Source organism: Meriones unguiculatus, chromosome 14 (assembly GCF_030254825.1).
Source record: "Meriones unguiculatus strain TT.TT164.6M chromosome 14, Bangor_MerUng_6.1, whole genome shotgun sequence".
Lineage (NCBI taxonomy): Eukaryota > Metazoa > Chordata > Mammalia > Rodentia > Muridae > Meriones > Meriones unguiculatus.
Genome location: NC_083361.1, coordinates 28742421 through 28765861, shown reverse-complemented (window position 1 = coordinate 28765861; position 23441 = coordinate 28742421). Strand labels below are relative to the sequence as shown.

At 39.6% G+C, this 23441-nt stretch overlaps 1 long non-coding RNA gene across 2 annotated transcripts in view; it reads right to left on the bottom strand.

The window, feature by feature from the left end:
* LOC132647183 (uncharacterized) overlaps positions 1 to 20884 on the bottom strand; it is a 36448-nt gene extending 15564 nt beyond the window's left edge. Inside the window, exons 1-4 of one of the 2 annotated variants that reach the window (XR_009585492.1) lie at positions 20623 to 20884; positions 19070 to 19177; positions 17690 to 17818; positions 16655 to 17125 (exon numbers count right to left, since the gene is read on the bottom strand). This is a non-coding gene — a long non-coding RNA (uncharacterized LOC132647183). Of the gene's footprint in view, positions 1 to 15829; positions 17126 to 17689; positions 17819 to 19069; positions 19178 to 20622 lie in introns of those variants that run through there. The other variant, XR_009585491.1, reaches the window with a different exon arrangement.
* Positions 20885 to 23441: the final 2557 nt, after the last annotated feature.

Genomic DNA, 23441 nt, shown 5'->3' with positions numbered 1-23441 from the left:
TGTCCTAACTAGGTCCTAAAGTGCATTATCTCACACTATAGTATGAAGAAATAGACTGGTAGAACAGAACAAGCAACCCTGAGCATTATTGAATGACCGTTATCTGGGAATGAAAGTTAAATACTGGAATTAAACTGGGCATTTTGGGCTAGTGAGATTGCTCAGTGAGTAAGGGTACTTGCTGCTAAGACTGATGACCTGAATTTGGTCTCTGGGACCAACATGATGGAAGGAGAAACAGCAGGTTATGCTTTGACCTCCATATGCACACCTGTGGTACCCTTCCCCTGAATAAACACATGCAAAATAACAGAAAAAATAAATCACCCCCCACAAACAAACTTTAACAGGAACTTTTATTCTCGTTTCAATTGTCTTGGAGGTTTACTGCCTTCTTCTGCTAACCTAGGCCTACTCCTAGAAGCTTCTGGCCTCTGTACAATCTAACATAGGCCTAGAATGTTTTCAGCCTCTGAGACTTACTGCTTACTTCTTGTTCTTTCTGAGCTCTGGGCTGGCTGGTTCTCCTCAGCAGTTCTGGCTCAAACTCCTCTCCCAGCTGATTTACTCAATCTGAATTCTCTGTTGGCCCCTGAATTGCTCTGCTTGGCCTCAAACTAACTCCAGCAATCTGCTCTAATCTTCTGGCTCATTCTGTCTTCACCTATGTCTAGCTTTTTCTCTCTTCAACCTGTCTCTATATATCTGTTCTGCCTCCTCTCTTCTCTTCATTGGCCTTTAAGTAGCTTCCCTTTCCTCTCTCTTTTCTTGAGAGTTGGACGTATCCTATTCTGTAAAGTCTTTCTCTAATTTGTCACTATTTTGGCCCTCAATTAGACATAACTTTCAAACATGGGTGCTTCCTTCTACAAATTAACTTTACCTTCATTGTTTGGAATTAAAGGCATGTGCCATCACGCCTGGACCTAAGCTTTTCTTTACTTAATATTTGCTGTATACTGGCGGGCCTTGAACTCAGATCTGCTTGCCTCTTTCTCCAGGATTAAAGGCATGTTTGTAATCTAGCTGGATCACACTGATCTTTGGATGTGATCTCTTGTAGGGGAGCCATGTTCTAAAATTCCTCTACGACAAATTAAATGGGCATTCTATTTTTTTTTTTTTTCGAGGCATAGTTTCTCTGTGTAGCCTTGGCTATCCTGGACTCACTCTGTAGACCATGCTGGCCTCAAACTCACAGAGATACATCTGCTTCTGCTTCTGGAGTGCTGGGATTTAAGACAGTCTTATGACAGTGTTCACAAGAGGGACCCCAAGGTGGCAGAGGCTAAGTAGTAGGATGTAACAGCCATAGTCACATTGCATATTATCAAATTGGGTCAAGAATGCTGATCTAAAATGTTTGGCTTACAGATCTTTCGTTGTGGCCGACTAACTTCTAGTATTAAAATAAGTGTTACTAAGTAAACCTAAAGATTTGGGCAAATGAACAAACGCTAAATTGAGAAACAGAGAGGCCTCACTAAGGGGAACAGCTCTCACTAATTTTAGTCTTAATAAATTCAGACACAGAAGGCCTTGTGTAGAGTATTGCATGTACCTTTGAGAAAGGATCTTACATATCAAGGATATCTGTATTACACATAAATCTTTCTCTCACCCTTCCCTAAAAGGGACATATAAAAGTAAATCCATGCACAGGGGTAGGAATACATCACGTCTTTAAAGGTTATTAGACAGTAGTGTTAATCCCTGGTGACCCTGAATATTACACTCACAAGACTCACTGGTTGATATGGATATCCCATGATCCACTAGTAGCTGGACTTTAGAGCTCTTGAATGGCTTTCTAAAATTAGCTTCAACATTAGCAGGGAGGGAATACTTTGCAAATTTACAGAGCTATCCAACAGGGCTTAGCAAACTATAGTCTAAGGGCAAATATGGCCCCCCACATCCTGTTTTTTTTGTGTGTTTTTTTTTTTTTTTGTTTTTTTTTTTTACAGCTTTTAAGAATGTGGAGGGGCTGGGCAGTGGTGACACATGCCCTTAATTCCAGCACTGGGGAGGCAGAGGAAGGAGGATCTCTGTGAGTTCAAGGTCAGTCTAGTCTACAGACTGAGTTCCAGGACAGTCATGGCTATAAAAAGAAACCCTGTCTTGAAACAACTCCCACCGCCTCAAAAAATGTTAGAAGGTGGTGGCTCATGTCTTTAGTCCCAGCACTCAGGAGGCAGAGGTAGGTAGATCTCTGAAGTTTGTGGCCAGAATTGTCTACAGAGTGAATTACAGGACAGCTAGGGCTACATAGAGAAACCTTTTCTTAAAAGCCAAAACAAAACAAATAAAAAAATGTTTTTATATTTTAAAGGGGTTATAAACAAAAGCAAAGACTCTGGCCTCAAACTCACAGATATGCCTATACAGCCTTTACATTTCCTTCATTCTAGACTTTAATCCCTGTCCTGCAGCATATCCTTAATGAACCAGCAACAGACATCAAGTGCTGATTTCTCTCCTCTGTTATGCCTGCTGATCCAACTCATAAAATGTTTTGCTTTCTAGTCCCATAACTTTGATTTTTGCCTAGAGATATTAGTATCCACGGAAGTCATACTACTCTCCCCAGAAATCCCAAGAATGGCCTAACCTTTACTTAACTAGACATTTATGCTACAGTTAAATTATTTTGGTGGGTTTTGTTTTGTTTTCTTTTTCTTTCTTTTTTTTTTTTTTTTTGAGACAAGGTCTCTCTACATAGCTCTGGCTATTGTAGAACTCACTATGTAGTCCAGGTGCTGGGATTAAAGGCATGCACCACCATACCTGCCCTTATTTTGGGCTTCTTGAGCCACTGCAACAATGAAAGAATACAGAGTTCTATTTAGCCTTGAGATCGGCGGAAATATGGTTGTTGCTGCATAAGAATGAATGAAAATGGCTTGAAAGGGACATGTTCATTCATCTTGTGTTGCCATGTACAGTGATAAATAGTAAATCACAGCAATCTATTCAAGTGGAAACATTAATGACTCAAAAATTTCAAGATTCCGGGTTATCAAATCATGTGAAAAATGAATACAGAAGGTAACACAATGTAGTAAATAGGTATAGAAATAAGGATAGAGTAACTATCAAACTCCTTTTATTTAGTACCCATTTATACATGTTAATCATTCCCATGGACTGTTTGTTTGTTTTTTGTCCTAGTATATATAAGGCATAATACCTAATTTTCTTAGTGGCTTTGTTTTTGTTTTTTTTTTAAATTTTGTAATTACATTTATGTATAGAAAACTTAGCAGTTTACATTTAACCTAGTTTAGTGGTGAGTTCTGTAGCCTTTGCCTTTTCCAGCTTGGCAATGTCAATGACAGATTTAGGACCCAGGATGTTGCCTCCCCAGTGGCGGCTGATCCTTGTTATTGGTTCTAATAGTCTCCACCAGCTTAGCCAGAGCACTCCTGTCTTCTGAGTTAACCTGTGTGAAGACAACAGTGGTGCAAGTGTTTCTGTGGACCAACTGCCCCAGCCTGGCCTTTCCTTTAATGATGCAGTAGGGACCCCATCTTTCACCATCAGCTGAGCCTTCTTGTTTTCCACCAAGGTGGTGACTGGATTCACCCCTGCTCAAAGGAGAGGTGCTCTCTTGGTGGGGACATGCCCTTTCCCAGCAGCTTTCTTCTCATCACGAGCCAGCAGCCTCTGCTTCTTCTCCTGCTTTGTCTCTGGCCTGTACTTGTGGGCAAGCTGAAGCAGCTGGGTAGCTGTTTGCGGGTCCAGGGTCTGAGTGAACTGGTTAATGGCAGGAGGGACTTTGAGCTGCTTACAGAGGATGACCCTTTGCCACTGAAGGGTGTAGTGGAGCCATTTGATGAAGGACGTGAGATCTCTTTTGGGCTGGATATCCTGCCCAATGCTGAAGTTCTTGGGCCTTTTCTCAAACAAAGGATTGATCACCTTTTTGGCCTCAGGTTTCTTCACAATGGTGGGGGCCGGGTCCACCTTGTTCCCCTTGGCCTTCTTTCCTTTTGGCATCTTGCTGGCAGAGGAGAGAGCAGTTTTGTTCTTTTAAAATTGATTTTAATCATTATTCCATGTTAGCTTTAGGGTACTCTTTGTGAAGGTTATTTTTGAGACTCGTTAAGTCTAAATTTACTTCATGATAAAGAATTTCTTTACACGTGTATGTTTATGTATACAGGTGTGTACCTGTAGAGTGTATATATTTCTCAATAGTTTTTGTGTTGTTGTTGTTGTTTTCTTTTCTGAGACAGGGTTTCTCTGTTTTAGCTCTGGCTATCCTGGAACTCATTCTGTAGACTAGGCTGGCTTCAAATTCAGAGAACCACTTGTATCCGCCTCCTGAGTGCTGGTATTAAAGGTGTGTGCCACCACCTCCTGGCTTAGTTTTTGCGTTTTGTTTTGTTTTGAGACAAGGTCTTGCTGTGTAGCTTGGCTAGTCTGGAATTCATTATGTAGATCAGGTTGGTCTTGAACTCAGAGATATGCTTGGGTCTTCCTTCCAAGTTCTGAGGTTAAAGGTGTACCCCACCACACCTAGTTTTAGACAGTGTTTGGGAGTGAACCCAGGGCTTCATGTGTGTGAGGCACTCTACCAACTGAACCAAGTCTTCAACTCTCGATTATTCTTTTGGAGTAATTTAAGAAAAATGTTTCTGAAACTTATTCTTCCAGTATTCTTAATTTACTCTTCCATGATATACATTTGTCATCTATTTATTTATTTATTTACTTATTTTTGGCAGTACTGGGATGTTTTTTTTTTTTTTTAGATTTTATTTATTTATTTATTTTATGCATTTATATTAGTGCTCTATCTGCATGTGCACCTGCATGCTAGAAGAGAGCAGTTAAGGGTATAGATGGTTGTAAGCCACCATGTGGTTGCTGGGAATTGAACTCAGGACCTCTGGAAGAGCAGACAGTGCTCTTAACCATTGAGCCATCTCTCCAGCCCCAGTACTGGGATGTTATGCATATAAAGCAAATGCTTTTTCACTATGAGCTATAGCTCTTGTCCCAGAGTCAAGATTTAGTTTTGTTGTTGTTGTTTTGAGACTGGTTCAGAATATATTATAAATTATAATTCCACTCATAATCTCGTCTTGGGCTCTATGAAGACGATGATGATAAAACTTAGTCTCATGGTTACCTGGAAAACTCAAATTTATAGCCAGGCTCAAAGTATTTTTTCCCTGTATAAGCTCTTTGATTCATACATCTTTGGTCATATTTCCTGTCAGGACTTACATTGTTCCTTGTAGATACTTTTATTATTTATAAATGTCTACATTCTTCCCTGACTAAACTATGAGCAAATTAACAATTGAAAGCTATGTTCTCCAAAAGTCTATTCACTGTACCAGCATATCAACTATTTTCTTTAGCCTTGCTGAAAAGTAACTTCTTATGCTTTTTTTTAAAAAAAGGAAAATTCAGATATTGCTAAAATTTGAAGTTATCTCAAACCAGGAATGAAAATTCACCTTTTTGTATCTATGAAGAAAATGTTTAAGACAAGCAATCCTAGGGAAAACAATTAGAATGGAAACAGCTTATTCTATCTTAGAGAACAAATAGATTAAAAAAGTGAAGAATGATTAATTTCTAGTGGGTTTATGCTAGCCCAACATCACTATGCATTCATTCACTGGGAGAAGAGTAATAGATGGGGTACACTGGCTTTGTTCCCAGGCAGGTTTGTTACCCATTACGTTTGTGAAATTAGAAAAGCAACTTCAACTTCTCCCAGGCTAAAGTCTCCTAAAATGGCTGACAATGATCTGTGCCTCCTTGTATTTATGCCCTTGTGTAATACTCTCATACCATGAATAGGAACAGGATCCATGTGACTTGTTTGAACACTAGGATATCAATTCTAAAACAACTACATTATAAATAAATGGACTTGGAGCTCAGGGATGTAGCTCAGCAGTGTAGCATTTATCTAGTACACACAAGATCTGTCTCCCAAATAAGAGCAAGACTGACTTTAGTATTCATGGTGCTTTTACTTGTTCACCTTTTTTTTTAATTTGTTTATTTATTATTTATACAGAGTTCTGCTTACATGTACACCTGTATGACACAAGAGGATACCAGATCTCATTACAGATGGTTGTGAGCCACCATGTGGTTGCTGGGAGTTGAACTCGGGACCTTTGGAAGAGCAGTCTTAACCTCTGAGCCATCTCTCCAGCCCCACTTGTTCACCTTAATAGAGCCAGTTTAGGTATGCTGTGATCTGCCCTACAGATGACACATCTGTCCATGTGTCAAAGGACTTCAAACAGCTTGAGATAAACCTCATCCTGCTGACACAAATAAGCTTAGAAATGCATCTCTCCCTAATGGAATCGAAATGACTACAGTCCTGGTCAACACTTTCACTAGCAGCTTTTGAGAGATTCCGAGGCAGTTTGAAACTAGACTATATCTGATTCCTGACATGTTAGAAACTGTGAATTAAGGAATATTGCTGTGGCCAGACATGTAGCTCAGTAGCAGAGGGCTTACCAAGCATACATAAGACCTTTGGTTCAATATTTTAGTACATAACTACATAAAAATAAAAATTGATGATATCGTTTAAAGCTAGTAAGCTTTTTTTTTTAATGCACCAGATTAACAAATTTAGTTTCCCCATCTTCACAGCTGTATTAAATAAAACTAAATAAAGCAACTAGCAGCCAGTATATTATTGAAAAGAAAAATGTTACTATGAATTCAAGTCTACTCTTGCAGGCTATGTTGTGTTATGACATTGTTGGTATTAAAATAATGATTTTAAATAAGGCTATAGGATTTTCCATGGTGGTTTTACACAATTAGATCATAATTTTTTTTTGAAGATTTATTTTTTATACAACATTCTGCTTGCACACCAGATCTTACTATAGATGGTTATAGGCCACCATGTGGTTGCTGGAAATTGAACTCAGGACCTTTGGAAGAACAGCAAGTGTTTTTAACCTCCGAGCAATCTCTCCAGCCCTAGATCATGACTTTTTGCAGAGCAGAGTATCTTTTTTTAAAATTGGGATCTCATGTAGCTAGGGCTGGTACTGAACTCATGTTCCTACTTTTACCTCTTAAGTGCTACGGTTATAGGAGTTGCTATAATGCCTGGTCAATTAGTATTTCCCTTTATGAGATACAGAAATTAGGGTTAGAAGACTTTAGTGACTTGTGTAGTGTTCCACAATTAGAAAGTTATTAGACCTGAGATTTATGCCTAATCTCTTTTCATCACTACTATGTAACATTCAACCTTTAACTATTAGGCATCAGCTCTTATTTTAGGTTCAGAACACAAAGACAGAAGAAACTCAAAGAATCTGCTTTTTTGAAGCTTACATTTCCTCTCACATATTGTAATTGGAAACGGCAATTTGAACTTTTATTAAGAAATAGTCAAGCTTGTGTTTCAAAACATTTTGACTTGGAAATGCGATGTTTATCATTAGCTTTGTCATGATTCCCTAAGGCTATTTTATGAGCAGTTATACAACACATGTAGTGGCTTGGTTTATATCATTGACTAAGTTCTAGACAGAGCTTTATATATACACTGAAGAATTCTTCATTGATTTTGATAACAGAATCTGAGTCCTCAACTTTAGACCTCTTGCTTCCTAAGTTTTATTTGTCTCTTGGCACACAATCTAGCTCACAAGAGTGCCTTTTCTCTTGAGTATGAGAATAATCAAAAGTACAACAGATACAGCTAACTTAGTAATTGTGGAATTCAGTGTTGGAGTGATGATGAATTCCAGCAACAATATGAAAATGTCCTAATTCGGTCACTGTACTCAGTAGGACTGAGAAGTCATTAAACTCAGAACTTGTAAACTACTTATAGATGAAAGCAAAATACTGTACTTGTTTGGATACTGCAGGTTTCTTTTTTTTTTTCTAGAATAAATACAATTTCTTGTCTGAACCCAGCTTCCTAACACACACAAGACTTTCTGAAAAGGTGGTTCAATTCCTGATGACAACTGTCTGATCAAACTGTGGTGCTTTGATGTACATTTTAATGATACACACTTCAAAAGTGAGTTGCTGTTAAAGCACAAGTATTCACTTGTATCTCTTGAAACAGGTGCTTGGTTAAGAAAAGAAACAGTGAATCAGAATTGCTGAATGAAACTGGTGAACTCTTCAAGCACTCCAAAAGCATTGTGTTTAGGAAAATACAGTGTTTCCTTCTGCTAGCCTAACTAGTATATTTTCATTGATCATGTGGAATAGTAAAAACTAACATTTACCTTTTAAAGGTTCTTGTTAACAAACAAACAAACAAACAACAACAACAAACCCAAAATATTTCCTAAGTGTTAAACAATGAATTCTTCCTAGGTAGGACTTGGTTATACAGTTTCTGAAGAATGAGTTCCTAACTCCTATGACCTAAGCTTATTCCATGTTTTATTATCCAGATTACCATTCTCCTTTACACACATTGGGCAAGGAGGAAAAGGGTACTTTCGCTTGTTCCTCTGTTTGTCTTTTTGTTTTCCAGACAGGGTTTCTCTGCGTCCTTGGCTGCTTTGGAATTCACTCTGTAGACCTGCCTGCCTCTGCCTCCTGAGTGCTGGGATTAAAGGCGTGTACCACTACCAGCAGGCTAGGATACTTTTTTATATGAAGTCTTAAAGTTATGATTTAAGAATAGAATTTAACTCTTTCTGCTGGGTGCTGGCTGCCCGCTGTTGAAATGGGCAAGTTCATGAAACCCAGGAAAGTGGTGCTGGTCCTGGTGGGATGCTACAAAGCCATCATCCTGAAGAATATTGATGATGGTACCTCAGATTGCCCTTACAGCCATGCCCTGGTGGCTGGAATCAACTGCTATCCCTGAAAAGTGACAGCTGCCAAGGGCAAGAAGAAAATCAACAAGAAATCAAAGATAAGTCCTTTGTGAAAGTTTATATCTACAATCACCTCCTGCCCACAAGGTACTCCCCTTGGACAAAACTGTTGTCAACAAGGATGTCTTTAGAGACCCAGCTCTGAAATACAAGGCCAGGCGGGAGGCCAAAGTCAAGTTTGAGGAGTGATATAAGAGAGGGAAGAACAAATGATTTTTCCAGAAGCTTTGCTTTTAGGTATATTTTAATTTCTATTATTAAAATTTTTTAAAAAGAATTCAAAATTTAAGCTTAAAATAACTCCTACAACGAAAGCTACCCATCAAAAATTCTCAGATGAGAGGAAAAGTAGGTAAGAGGCATAGCAGCAAAGATCCATCAGCTTTGCAGTTGAAGGGTCCTAGCTAAGGCCTGAACATGTGATAGTACTTCCTTTCACTTGATAAAAACAAAAGCAAATGTACTGGCTAGTTTTATATCAACGTGACACAAGCCAGAATCATCTTTAAGGAAGGAGTCTCAGTTGAGAAAATGTGTCTATAAGATCTGGCTGTAAGGCATTTTCTTAATTAGTGATGAATGTGGGAGAGCCCAGTCCAGTGTGGATGGTCCACCCAGGAAGAAATGAGGAGCAAGCCAGTAAGCATCACTTCTCCATGGCCTTTCCATTAGCTTCTACCTCCAGGTTCCTGCCCTATTTGAATTCCTGCCCTGACTTCCTTCCATGATGAACAGCACTGTGGAAATAAAGGCAAATAAATCCTTTCCTTCTCAAACTTTTTGGTCATGGTGTTTCATCACAGCAAGAGAAACCCTAAATAAGACTTCAAATTTGGGGACTTTTTATAGATTATAGGCCAGACTAGTGCACTCTATTTCTCTAAGACAGACCAGGTAATTGCTCAATTTAAGTTACACAAAGAACCTGGTATAAAAGGCACTATATAGTATGAAAAGAAGCCCAGAGCATAATCCCTTCTCTCTAAAAGTGTCTTAAGACAGGAATAGTGTTGCCTACCTGCATTCTCAGTACTTGGGAGTAGAAGAGTTCTAGGCTATCTTGGGCTACAAGGAGAATTCTGTGCTATCCTGGGTTACAGAGCCCCTATCACAAGGAAACAACAGAAGAGTGAGTCTCTTTCAACTACTATAGACAGATCTCAACATGGTCCTGAAACTGAAAGGTCTCAGAATTCTCTCAAAGTACCACCAGCATACATACTTTTCAAGACTACCTATGCAAGGCCTATGCTTATATTAATGGCTCCTTCAGGGAACTTATTTAAAGTTTTTGACAGAAAGCAACTTCTAAGGTAGAGAACTACTCAAACTACTTCTGCCTGGTACTTCTACAAATGATGACTTACTAGGGTGTTGTTTTAAAATTTCATCATCTTTACTAACCTTCAGCAAATTAAAAAAAAAAAATTGAAAAGCTCTTAATCTCTAATTTCAATTATATAGCCAATTCAGGAGTAGCCTAGCCTAAGCTTAAAAAAAAAAAAATCAATGAATTATCAAGTTGTCCCACTGAAAGAAAAAGCCATTTGGTGATATGTATCATCATAACACATTCTGACTGAGCTTCTCATCTCTAAAACAGTACCAGTGGTAGAGTTTCAAATAAAAACACTGGTGGATGGCTGGAAGCTCAGGTTAATTTGGGGTGGTACACACCACAGGAAAGATCATGTTGCTTTCCTTTCAGACTACTATGTAAAGATGATTTTGCTTATAATAATAGAAATCAACAACTAAAACCATTTTGTACAATAAAAAGAAGTTAGAAGCCTAGTTAATAAGAAAAAAAAAATAAAGTAAGGTGGTGACCAAATATTGCTTTTTTAGGGCCCAAGTTTTAATTTCTCATCAGTTTTTTGGCCTTGAATTCCTGTATATATATTGGCTTCCAAAAGGAGGTAAGCTACAGTGCTACAGTATTCTGTCATCTCTTCCTTAAGAGTAAGGAAACATCTTTTTTCTAACTTGCCCAAATATTGTCTTTGTTTTTCACTGGCCTGAATTGGACTACACACTATTCCTCAAGTATTCCTCAATTGGTTTAGATACACATTCCTGAAGAATTTACTTCAAATAGTGGGTTAAAACTTCCAAATGAATCAGTCTTAGCCATCATTTAGGAAGTTAAATTCAGAACTCTAGTTAATCATTTAAGAAATTAAATACAGAACTAGAGGATGCGCTACACACATGCAAAGTTAAGGCTGTTAGGGAACTTTCGTGTAGACCCAGAGATCATATGTAAAATGTTTCTTCTTACAGATTAGGGTTAAGAGCAGTTTGGAAACTACATTATGATCTTGTGGCAGTGAGAATGAGAACGGACCCCAGAGGCCCATATATTTGCACACTTACTCCCCAGTTGGTGACCTATTTAGGAAGAATTAGAAGCTGTGGATGAGATGTGTCATCTGGGCTGTGCTTTGAGGTTTCAAAAGTCCACCTCAGACTCAGTGGCTGCCTCTCTGCCTGCAATCATGGTGCAAAGCTCTCAGCGGCTGCTCCAGTGCTATGCCTGCTTTGCAGCCCTGCTCCCCATGATTACTGACTAGCTTTCTGAAACTGTAAGCAAGTCCTCAATAAAAGGCTTTCTTTTCTAAGCTGCCTTGGTTATGGTGTCTCCTCACAGTATTAGAACAGTGACTAAGACAGGTTTATGCTCTGCCAACTGAGGATGCATAGAATAGAAAAGGTAACTGGAATTAACTGCTCACATTTTAGTCTTTTCTTAAATGTTTTACAAATTACAAAGCAAGTCTCCCTCCCCCAAAACAGTTCATTCTTTCTAGTTAGTATCTATGAAAGGGCAATTTATTAATTTTATCATTTAATTGATAGAAAGTGTTATGGTAATAGAATAATTGAAAAAGGTTAGCTTCTCAGAAAATTACTTTTTTTTTTTTTTTTTAAAGATTTCCTATGTGTTTGAGTGTTTTGCCTGCGTGTATGTAACTGTACCACATGTGTGCCTGGTACACACAGAGGTCAAGAGTTGGATCCCCTAGAAGTGGAGTTTCAGATGGCTGTGAGCTTTCAGTGAGTGCTGACAACCAAACTCAGTCCTGTGCAGATGCAACAAGTGCTCTGAACAGCTGAACTGTATCTCCACAAACATCCCAAATTTAAAATTCAAACAACCAAATCCCCAATTCTTACTTGGGATTAAAATTTGATCTTATCTGGTAAGAATTTTAGAGCTTACTTCAGTTCAATCCCTTTCATTCATTTGGAAATTAACTAAAGCCTAGAGAGGGATGAACTTAAATGTAAGACAGCTAATTAGTTACAGAACATGTCTCTTGATACTTACTCCAGAATTCTTTCCAGTATGCTAATTAACAGTACTCAGTTATAGTAACTTAAAAGAAAAGAAACATGCAGCAGTTCCACAGGAACATCTCCAAAGCCGATGGGCCATTTTATAAATTGTAGGTGAATTACATTTCAGGGAATAAAACAATCTTAAGGCAATAGGGAGTTCTTCCAAAGAAATTCTGCCTTTGAAGCTCTTGAAATACAGGCTAGTTTCTAATCCTATTTAAGGAAAGCTTTATAAAGCTACTCTCTCATGAATTGCATTTTACCTTTTAACTAGAAAATTCAACCCTATTTTGTATTAGAAAATTGGCTGGACAGTGGTAGGGCATGTCTTTTCTGGGTGTATGTGTGGGGTTTGAGACAGGGTTTCTCTGTGAAGCCCTGGCTGTCCTGGAATTCACTCTGTAGACCAGACTAGCTGATACATGCCTGTAATCTCAGCATTTTGGAGGCCGAGGTGAGTAGTCTACGTAATCTCAACTATTTGAAATACAGATATTAAAGGTAAGTAAGTCCTTTGGGGTTGAACACATAGAACATCACTGCTTAACAGATGAGCAAGTAGGGTAGTTGTCATTAATGGTCCCTTGAAAATATCACTTAGACCCCAAAGTAGCTATTCTATTAAGTGGAATGACATTTATTTCTTTTTGTAACATTTCTTTTTGTGTTTAGAAGATGTATCAGATAGTCTTCCCTCTGGCTGAAGAGAGGTTCCTATGCTGTGCTTAAGGATGCTGTCTGGCACAATAACCCAAGGACTTCTAAACACCCAAGAAAGGAGACTGGCAGCACTGTGAACCTCGGGTTTTACAGAACAGACAGCCAGTTGTGAAGGACAAGAAATGTTTAAACACAGAGGAAAAGAATCTTCTTTTTGGGGAATTCGGTGTAACTAACAGATGAGCGCAATTTAGAAGTGTGGTATGGAGTTAGTCTATCTTCCAGCAGGACCAAGACCCACCTTTTTTTTTTAAATTTAATTATATTTATATATTTATTTATTACAATTTATTCACTTTGTGTCCCCACTGCAGTCCCCTCTCTTGTCTCTTCCCAGTTCCACCCACCCTCCTTCTTCTCCCTCTATGTCTTCTCCCTAGTTCCCAGATAGTCCTCCTCTCCTTCTATTTGACCCTAGCTTATCAGGTCTCAAGGCTGGCTGCATCTGTGGCCTGGCAAGAATGCACCCCCCCCCCAAGGCGGAGGTGATCAGAGAGCCTGCCACTGAGTTCATGTCAGAGACAGTCCCTGTACCCCTTACTAGGGAGCCCACTGAGCAGCCAATGGGCTTCCTTTGAACAGGGTGTCTTGGCCAAGACCCACCTTTACATGCTTTTAAAAAGCCCATTCTTCTCCCCAGTGATGCACTTCATGATAGAATAGGCCAGACAGTTTTCAGAACACTTAAGTTGGTGTCAAACTGGGGAAGGGTCAGCCTTAGAGATCTAATGGCAGGTAACAGGATCCCAGACAATGAGGATTCTCAAAAAAAAAAAAAAAAAGAAATGTAGTTCAGGAAAAGATAGGGAAATAATATGTTTGACGAGTGAGGCATTAGAGGGAGATGTAATCAAGCTCAGTAATCACTTAAGGAGACTTCTAGTTATCAGACTTCAGTACAAGGCAGATGCAGACTTGTCAGATAAAGTACAAGGCAAAGCACACATAGCTTTAGACATGCTTCCCAAACTGGGGCATGCTTGATGCCATGGCTTGTACAGAAACTGTACATGCATAGGAACTATGGTGTAGTCTTGAATATTTAACTTAACTTTATTTTATGACAATTTGTTTTTTTTTTTTTAAACAAGAGAATACAGTTATAAAGTAGATGGTCCATTTTGGATGACTTTAGAAGAAAATACAGATTTCAAAGAAATGTTCATATTTTAGGAGGAAATGTGCTGAACTTAGAAAGTCACTGTCTGCTTTTCTTTAAAAAGTCTAAAAGGCAATGACAGAGAAAAGTACCATCTTTGAGAAAGATTAAATTTTCTTACTCAGTGTGCAACCTCACTCAAGTTCAAGTCTCATCGTGTTATAAACATTAACCACACACACACATTTACTAAGGCGACTGACAGATAGATAGGTGTTTAATGAGCTGACAGAGCCAGGGGTAGACAGAGAACCTGGGCAGGAGTGCTTCATTCTGCCTCAGATCAAAATGTGTTCCACAGAGCCTCTTAGTGAATTGTTGATCAAATTTAACTGGAACACCGGGTATGGAAGAGAACATGTGCCATATATGTTCTAGATCACGGTTTTAAGCACATACTCACTTAACTTTCAAAATACCCCCTGAAAAGCTAATTTTGCAAATGAATCAACTGAGCCAGGTGGTGGTGGCTTGCACCTTTAGTCCCAGCACTTGGGAAGCTGAGACATTTAGATCTTTGTGAGTTCGAGGTCAGCCTGGTTCATAGTGAGTTCCAACACAGCCAGGGCTACACAGAGAAACCCTATCTCAAAAAACAAAATGAATTAACTGAAGTTTAAGAAGTTCAGAATGCTGTAGTCAAACATCTAGTTAAGTAGTAGAATGGACCTTTGAGCCGAAATCACTTTACTACAATTTGCTAGAAGAGTAGAATAAATGTTTCAGTAAGTGAGATTAAATAAATTACTATCTATAGTGCTCTTGAATACAGGAGCAACACAAAATATTTAACAGAATGGTTATCAGTATTGTATGACGTGACATGGGAAAAGTAGTCCAAAGGCAGCTAGCAACAAGTTTTTTCTAGTATTCCAAGACAGTTCCAATTAATTCTAATTAATAATATTTTAAGTTAAGTAAATAAGCCATCCAAATATTTTACATGAACTCTCATTAATTTGGAACAGGGTGCAATGGAATTTGTAATAATCTAAAAAGAACTGAGAAAATATCTTAAATATTCTTCATACTTCTGCCCCTTTCCCTCTGCAGTTCAGCCTCTATCAAATGTTGGGACATTCCTCAATAACTTTTGTAGAAGGGTCACACTGAATTCTTGCTAAAAGAATACCTGAACCACAGCCAAACCTCAAAACTGTAAAACGGTGTACACATGCCATCATATCAACCAGTGAAGGAGGAAACCTACATTTCCATTTTTTGTTGGTTCTCCTTCACCATCCCATTCCCCTCCTTTTTATTGAATTTTAGTAAAGGCTTTTGCCAGATAAAAAAGGTAGAGAGCTCAGTAAGATCCTCTAAAAGTTCAGCCCAGTAACATTTGAAATCAAAAGAGAGAGGACATGAGCAAACACGAAAACACACACACACACACACACACACACACACACACACACACACAAAGTCATAGTTTTGAAAAGTAAGTAGGTGTCATCAAGAGAGCATGTGGATGACTGAGTTTTTTGAGATCTGAAAGCATGAAACTGATATTTTTAGGGAATGGAAAAACATTTCATAGAAACAAATATCAGTAGGGCAAGCATGGATAGAAAGAAGGTAGGGATTACATCCTGAAGTGCTACATTAAGTAAGGAACTAGAACTTTGGTTTATGGATCATCATTTCCCAGTTGTCACTATGGAACCCTCTGAAATTTACAATGTAAGAAATAATAGCAATAACATGTTTGAATTTTTGACTTAGTTTCTTAAAATCCAAATACTACAGATGAAGTAAATCATCTTTTATTTTTACCTTACCTTACCAAGAGACATGCAAAATTCTCCAATTTTAATGAGAACAGTGTTTTTGTGTCTTTTTTAAATAACATATTTGTTTAGTATTAGGTATAATATTGCTAAGTCAGATCCACATGAGGTGCAGCATCAAGTCTTTTCCTATATTTTGTTTTTGTTGTAGCACAATATGAAAACTCTGTCTCACACAGGTGTTGTAAGAGAAAGAGGTATAGGAACAGCACTTCTTACAATGTTTAGGTATTCTTGAATTAGGCTACTCCAAAAATCATTTAGTCACAGTTCACTGAAATTTTGTTTCACTTGGAAATCAGATGTTAAATCAATCAGGCTCTTGTAGTCCTGAGCTACTAATGAGGCTGGTTTAACAGTTACTATAAATGGATTCTAACCCAAGCATTATTATCACTTGTTACAGGAAAATATTTTAAAAGACTACAGTGCAAACCCCTTAGATGCCGTACAATAGCACCACAAGTATCTTTGTTAACTGTAGAATTAATTTCAGTCAAAAAGTCACTGAGTGTAGGAAAACAACCCAAGCCTTCTCCTATAGATGAAGGCCAAAACTCCAATTTTCTTAACAATGAAGACATTTCATCAAACACTGTAAACACTGTAACATTTTTTTTCCTTGCATTGCTGGGTTAACCTCATTTAATTTAGTAAAATTATCAGCAAGATATGCAAGTCTTAGCAGCCAAGACAATTTTGTTAAGCAATCAGACAGTCGAAAAGGAGAATCCATAAAAACAGTAGTTCACGCTGAAGCTCAAAGAGTCTTACAAGAACTTTACCTGGCGAAAGCCGCCGTCTGTATTAGAAGAGCTGTGTGCTGAGCACCCATTTGTTCACACAAAACTTTAGTAACTGGGATGGATGTGGTCGAGCTTTAATGTAGATGATAACGTGGACTGCTTGATCTGGCACATTTCTGAGAGATGGAGACATTATTTTAACTGCTAATGCATGTCGATATAATAGGCAGTGACTACTGGTACTTTCTGGAGCTACATATTTTATCAAGGTGACAGCCTCAGCAATTTTCCCATTCATTGCCTTAGAAGCATCACTGCAAACATCAACACATTTCTTCCATTCAATTTCATGTCTTTGCATAAAGCTGTTGATATAGTTGAATATTTCTTCATCAGCTGCATTACTCTGGAAAGGTTCACATAAGAGTAGGTCCTCCTCAATAGATCTATTACACCTATAGCGAATACACACAAGCTGCACAGCAAGTCCTGGAACATCAGCTGCTCCACCTAGTTGCAATGAAAACCCATCACAAAGTTTCAGTCTACAAACAAGCTCCTTTTCAACATTAGCAGCTAGCTCTTTAATTCAATGTGACACAGGACTGTTCGAGAGTTGTACTATCTCCTTTTTCAGTATACTGTTCATCAAACATCTGCATCACTGCCCCTTTTGCTCAAGGCTTAATAGCAATTCTTCAATAGTCTGAGCCTCTCTGCTCAGGGCTAAGTGGAAACTGACACTGTATGGTGCTTCTGTAGCACTTCCATTCTCTGTTTCGACAATCAGAGGTGCTGAAGTTTACTGTTTTCAGGTGAGTCAAAATGCTGCTTGGAAAAGCTGATGTCCTTGTCATTACATGCAGTGTGCTTAGTTTCTAAATATCTTTGAAGCTTACTTGGGGCTAGAGAGCTAGTGGATAAAACTTTCTTACTTAGTACACATTAAACATGAGGTACATCTAGGCTTCAAATGTAAGTAAATCCAAAGGACAAGTAACTTTCTTCATATTTTCTTACTAAATATTGCTATTTTATTGAAATTGGACATAAATTTGACCCTGGAAAGCTCACCTTCTGGTTTTTTAGAAATGAACATTGCAATGGGTCAGCTTCTCTCTTCTTGTTTTTTTCCCAACCTTTTGACTGTTTGATTCAGATACAAGTTGGTAACAAACAATTCTACTTCTTGTTTAAGACTTCCTTGTTTCAGCAAATGATCCATGGGTAAGGAGTTTGTGGTACAAAACATGATTAATTTAGATTTAACACCAAGTATCACAAATGTTTTGAAATTATAAGACAAACAACAAAGATGAAAGAAGATCTATAACAACAAATCAGTTAACTGATTAACTGTAAATGCTGCCCCATTTTGAAGACAGAACATCCATTCTTTTATCAGGTATCTCTCAAGTGACTTCCTGGTGTTCTCAACTATGGCACACCTTTCTTAAAGGTAGATTATCACATAAAAATAAAAACTATAGAAATGAATTTAGTAGTCTTAAACTTACATTCAAATCAACCTATTAAAAAACTATTGCTAGTATCAATATTTTTTTTCAAAACACTCAGAGAATATTAACATTCTAAAAAAAATCTGGGAACTACTAGGCTAAAAATAATAATGAGTTCCTATGTACATTTTTAAGGAACATATCTTTAGAAACATTTTTAGGAACCCTTCCATGGCAAGGCTTGGTAAATACTAAGTCCACACAGTGAAAATGCTTGCTTTGTGGGTCATACAGGCTCTGTTGCAACTGTTCAACTCTGTAGTTATAGCATAACAACAAATTAAAGAATGGGAGGGTGTTCCAATAAAACTTTATGTACCAAAACAGACTGTGTGGGCTCTAATTTACCAACCTTATCTCATAGTGTATCGTATCTTAGAACTTCTTTTATCTTTCTGATAACTACTCCCATTAGATGCAATTAAATGTTGACAGTATTAGATATCAGAAGTCTCCCTTCAGGGCTGCAACAGTTCTAATAAGCTATATTAAAAACACACACTGTCCCAAGACACAGAATTCTAGTATATTCCAGGCATTATGTGTTACAATGGTCTGCAATGATAATTGCACACCAAAATGTAGATACAACGTCTCCAAATTTAAAAGTAAATATATATATTAATTAAGATTTATTTAAAGTAATGCACATTATTACTAATTACTCTGCCTACTATTGTGCTAGAGGTAATACTCAGAATCTTAAGAAAATATAAACTCACTTTAACAGATTTTTCTCTTATATAAAAGAAACATAATGCAAACTTAAGACCATCTAATGAATACTGTCTTCTACGTTTTAAATGAAATTTGCAGGTAAAGGCATACAGATTGTTCCTGGCAACTTAAACTTCATGTGGTTAGAGATTAAACTCTATCCTCTTAGATCTTCAATCAAAATGGTTCTCCTGTTAACAGCTAGGAGGGAAGATACCTGAAACAACACTTCTTTCTGTAATCTCTCCAACTTGATAGCTTGAAATGCAGACTCTTCAAGAGAATAAAACTAAGGGATAGGGTGGGAATGGGGGTAACCGGAAGCCTAGAATAAGAAAAGTTGAAATCAGACACTGCACCAAGCAGAACTATAAACTTCTCCCACTTGTCATATTTTAAACACAGTCAACACAAATGATTCTTCACTGAAGTGTGGCTCTTGGATGTGAACCGAGAAAGTCTAGCATGTAGTAAAGTACACATGCCAATATTTTCATTCTATTTACTACTCTGGCAATTCCCCTGCTCTGAAATGCTGCCTTATCCATTCACCTCATGGAAACATTCTGGGGAAAAACAAAAACTAAGTACCTTTTAGAAAAGTACAGCCCCGTTTCAGTGTCTCTAAAACTAAAAACTGGATCTAAAACGGAGTTGTACATGCAAGTGTTACATGGACCTATGCCATTACTATAACCAGTTGTCCCCAATCTCCCAACTAATGCTATTATTATCTGTGAGCTGTTAGTATCTGTGTTCAATTCCTAATATAGGTTAATTCATCTAATTCTCAAGAACCTGAGATTACTAATGGCCAGTTTAGAAACAGAGACGTTGTCACCTGCTAGATCAACACATAACAGTGAAGAATCAGGAACAGAGGCTGGAAAATTTCACTGTGCAGTACTCGTGCCTCAACATTACTTGTGGGTTTTCTTCTACTTCATCAAGCACTACAACCCTCTGGTACCAGGAGTTGATGTTCAGGTAGAAAGAGATTAGCAGTGTGTTTGAACAGCCAGAGGCAGCAATCTTAAACTGGGCAGTGGTTAGTAAACCTATTCCTTAGCAGTGGACTCTCCTTTCAGCCTTAATTTTAATTTAGCAAAACAGAGCTTCATGGAGCCACCAGTTTACCATAAAACTAGGACCCCTCTCCTTGTTGTCAAGTTGGCACACACAGTAGCTTCATTTTCCTAAAAGGGTACCTCATGCCTTTCTCTTCAAAGGTACTTCCCCCCAGCTCTTGCGGACAAAGAATCTGTGCTCCTAAGTTTCCAGTTCACTCCCAAAAGGGGAACACTTGGGTCTCTCCTTTGGGGGCGAACTGAAACGCAAGCTATCTTTTCGCCCTAGGTGTGAACAATACCCTTTAGGGGGCGGGAGCGCAGGCCAATCCCAAAGGCTAGGAAGCAGGAGGGGCGGGCATCTCGAGCTACAAGCTCTTCCCCTTCGCCCCGTGGCCAGGGACTGCCAGCCCTTAGCGAGTCGGGAATCCCGAGGTGTGCGCTGCCCGCAGGCCGCCACGCCCCCGGAGGCTCGCTTTTCACAGTAGCCCATCCTTGCCTCGGTTTTGCCCCGGGATGTGACGTGAAGTCGGGTCAACCCCCGACACCTTTCCGCTCCATCTCCATCAGCCTACCGTCCCGGCCGCGGCTGGGCTGCAGAGCAGCACCGCGGTCCCCAGCCGAGCACGAGACCGCCATTTTAGACAGCTCAAGCCAGCGGCCATTTCAGAGCGGCCCGCTCGCCGGCGGCCCTGCTCCTCACCTTCAGCGAGGCGCGGACTGGAGGGAGGAGGGAGAGATGGAAGACAAAACAGGGGAGGAGGATGCGGGATGGGGTGACGCTGCCAGCTCAGGGAGAGCGCCCAGGCCACCTCACGGGGCTCTTATGGGCAACCAGGCGCAGTCCTGGGTCTGAGGTTACACTTAGTGCTTCGGGGCGGCTGGACGCTACGGTCTGCGGGAGCGACTTCGCCGCTGTCCAATCAGCGTCAGGACTTAGCCCTACCGCCAATCCGCGCTGAGCAGGGAGGCGGGACTAAAGGCCAGGCTTGGTTTAGGCGCGGTGCGGCCTGGGAGCGCTGAGCTGGCGCGGGGTTGGGGTCTGGCTACTTCTTTTGAGCTTCCCCATCCGCCGAGGGTTAAGGCGCTGTTTCAGAGAGCGGGCTCCCGGGCTCCGCCATTTCCACACGAGATGCCGTCGGACAGGTGGAAGCCACAGTAGCCTCTCCCCTCAGCTCTGGCGCCCTGCCTGGGCGGCGGTGACAGGTGTGGATCAGGAGCTCGCGAGCCTAGGCTGATGGGTCTTAGCGACTTGGCTTCTTCGAATCCCCTGCCCCATGGGCCGGTCACACAGTGGCTGCCGGAAGCGGAGAGAAAAAAACTCACCTTCTCCCCCAGCCAGGGTTTCAGGTCCTGCTGGGGTCAAGTCTGATGTGGTCAGGCCTCCCGAAGAGAAAGTCCTTAGGGCTTCCATATTTTTCTGAGGTCCCCCTCAAGAGTTACCAACTCATTTCTGAACCCTCCTTTGGTGGCCTGCAATATTTAGGTGTTTTAAGCTATCCATCTTTGTCTTCCTTTTCCAAAAGGGCATGGCCAGGCTTGAGGCCTCGCGTGTAGTTCTTCACTTTGGTATTGTGTGGCATCCCTGTAGGCTTGAAGACTTTGCCCAGATTGGCACTTTCAAATAGATACAGTATGGGTGAAAGCACAGGTAGCATTAGACAATGGATCCCATTATTGACAAAATTCTGTCTGTCTAAGATTTCACAGAAATGTTTAAAGGTTGGATCATTTATTTCAGATCCTGCACCAATGACAGAAAATTCTCCACTTGGAGTTAACACCAAGGGGCCTGTTTTTCTAAAAGATGCTTTTCCAACTTGTGCTCAAGCACCTTTATATGGTGAAAGAAGCCTAACTCTTAAAAATAGTTTTCAGGACTGATGGCAGTTGTCTAGTTTCAGAATAATTTTGGATAAGATTTCATATCTTTATATTTACATAATGTTCCCACACATACCTGGTTTATATATTGGAAAACCTCAAAAATGAGACAATGGAAAGAATAATTAATTAAATGTGTTAATTATTAAACATGTTAATGTTTAATAAAAGACAAGGATTTAACTTAGGCCCTATAATCTGAAGAGTCTAAATGTTCTTGAAACACACAGATTTTTTTCTGTAATTTCTTTGTCAAAGTATTATAAAACTTTGGTTAAGAGATAAATATAAGCAATGTAGTACTCAGCCAATAATGATAATAGCTAGTATTTATTAACACACTGTAGGAACCAGGGGCTGTTTTTTGTGTACTTTGTTTTGTTTTTTGAGACACGGTTTCTTTGTATAGCGTTGACTGTCTTAGAACTAGCTTTGTAGACCAGGTTGGCCTTGAATTCACAGAGCTCCACTTACCTCTGCCTCCTGAGTGCTGGGATTAAAGGCTGGCTGTTTTATATACTTTTTCAATGTATTAACTCATTTACCCGTCAACAGTCTAAGATCAGATCTTATTTACATGCTAAGGACATTTAGCATGGAAAAGTAAAGTTTGCACACTTATCCAAGGACTAGCCTGTGTCAGGTTCAGTTCTAGCTGTGAGAACCACAAATTGTATGTTTGCCTGTGGGCATGTGTGTACTCATGCAAAGTGAATTTATATTGGAAGACATGTAGAGTATATTAATATATCAATAGGAAGGTGGGGCCTCACTTTTAAACTGGTACTGAGAGCTGGGTGTGTTAGCGCACATGGTAATCCTGGCACTGGGAAGGCTGAGGAGAGAGATTGCCACTGAGACAGAAACCTGTCAGAGCAGCCAGGGTTACAAATGGAGAGGGGGGTGGGAAGATAGTTCAGTGAAGTGCTTGCAGGGAAGGGCTAGCACCAGAACCGCAGTCTGGTCCCTTAGCACCAATGTAAAAGGCAAAGTATAGTGACACATTTGTCGTGTCAGAGCCGGGGAAAGTGGATTCCTGGGGCTTTCTGACCTGCCAGCCCAACCTAACTGGCAAGCCCAAGAGCTCAGTGTCTTAAGAAACAAGGTGGGGAGGCTTGCGAGATGGCTCAGAGGTTAAGAGCACTTGTCTCTCCTGTAAAGGGCCTGGGCTTGATTCCTAGCACCCATAATATGGCTCAGTTCTCGGGGATCCAAAAGGCACACATGTGTGCACATACATGCATTCAGGCAAAATATCCATACACATAAAGTAAAATAAAGCTTAAACAAAATTGCAGAAAAGAAACAAGATGGCTCCTGCAGAACAATACCTGAATCTAATCTCATGCATACACACACACACCGCACACAAAACCAAAACCCAAACAAAAAACCTCTGTAATCTGGGGCTGAAGTAAATCATCACTGAAGAATTGACAAGAACAAGAACCAGTTCCTGGAGGAAGTCTGAGGTGGCAGTATTGTTGACCTTGGTGTGGTTAGCTTGCTTTGCAGTTAAATCCTCCAGAAATGAGGAGCCAAGAAGCTCTAAATCTAGTATTGTGGGTCAGTGTCACACTCTAGGCTTTCTGTCACACCCTATCTCAGCCCTGACTGCCACTCAGATCCCGAAAGAAC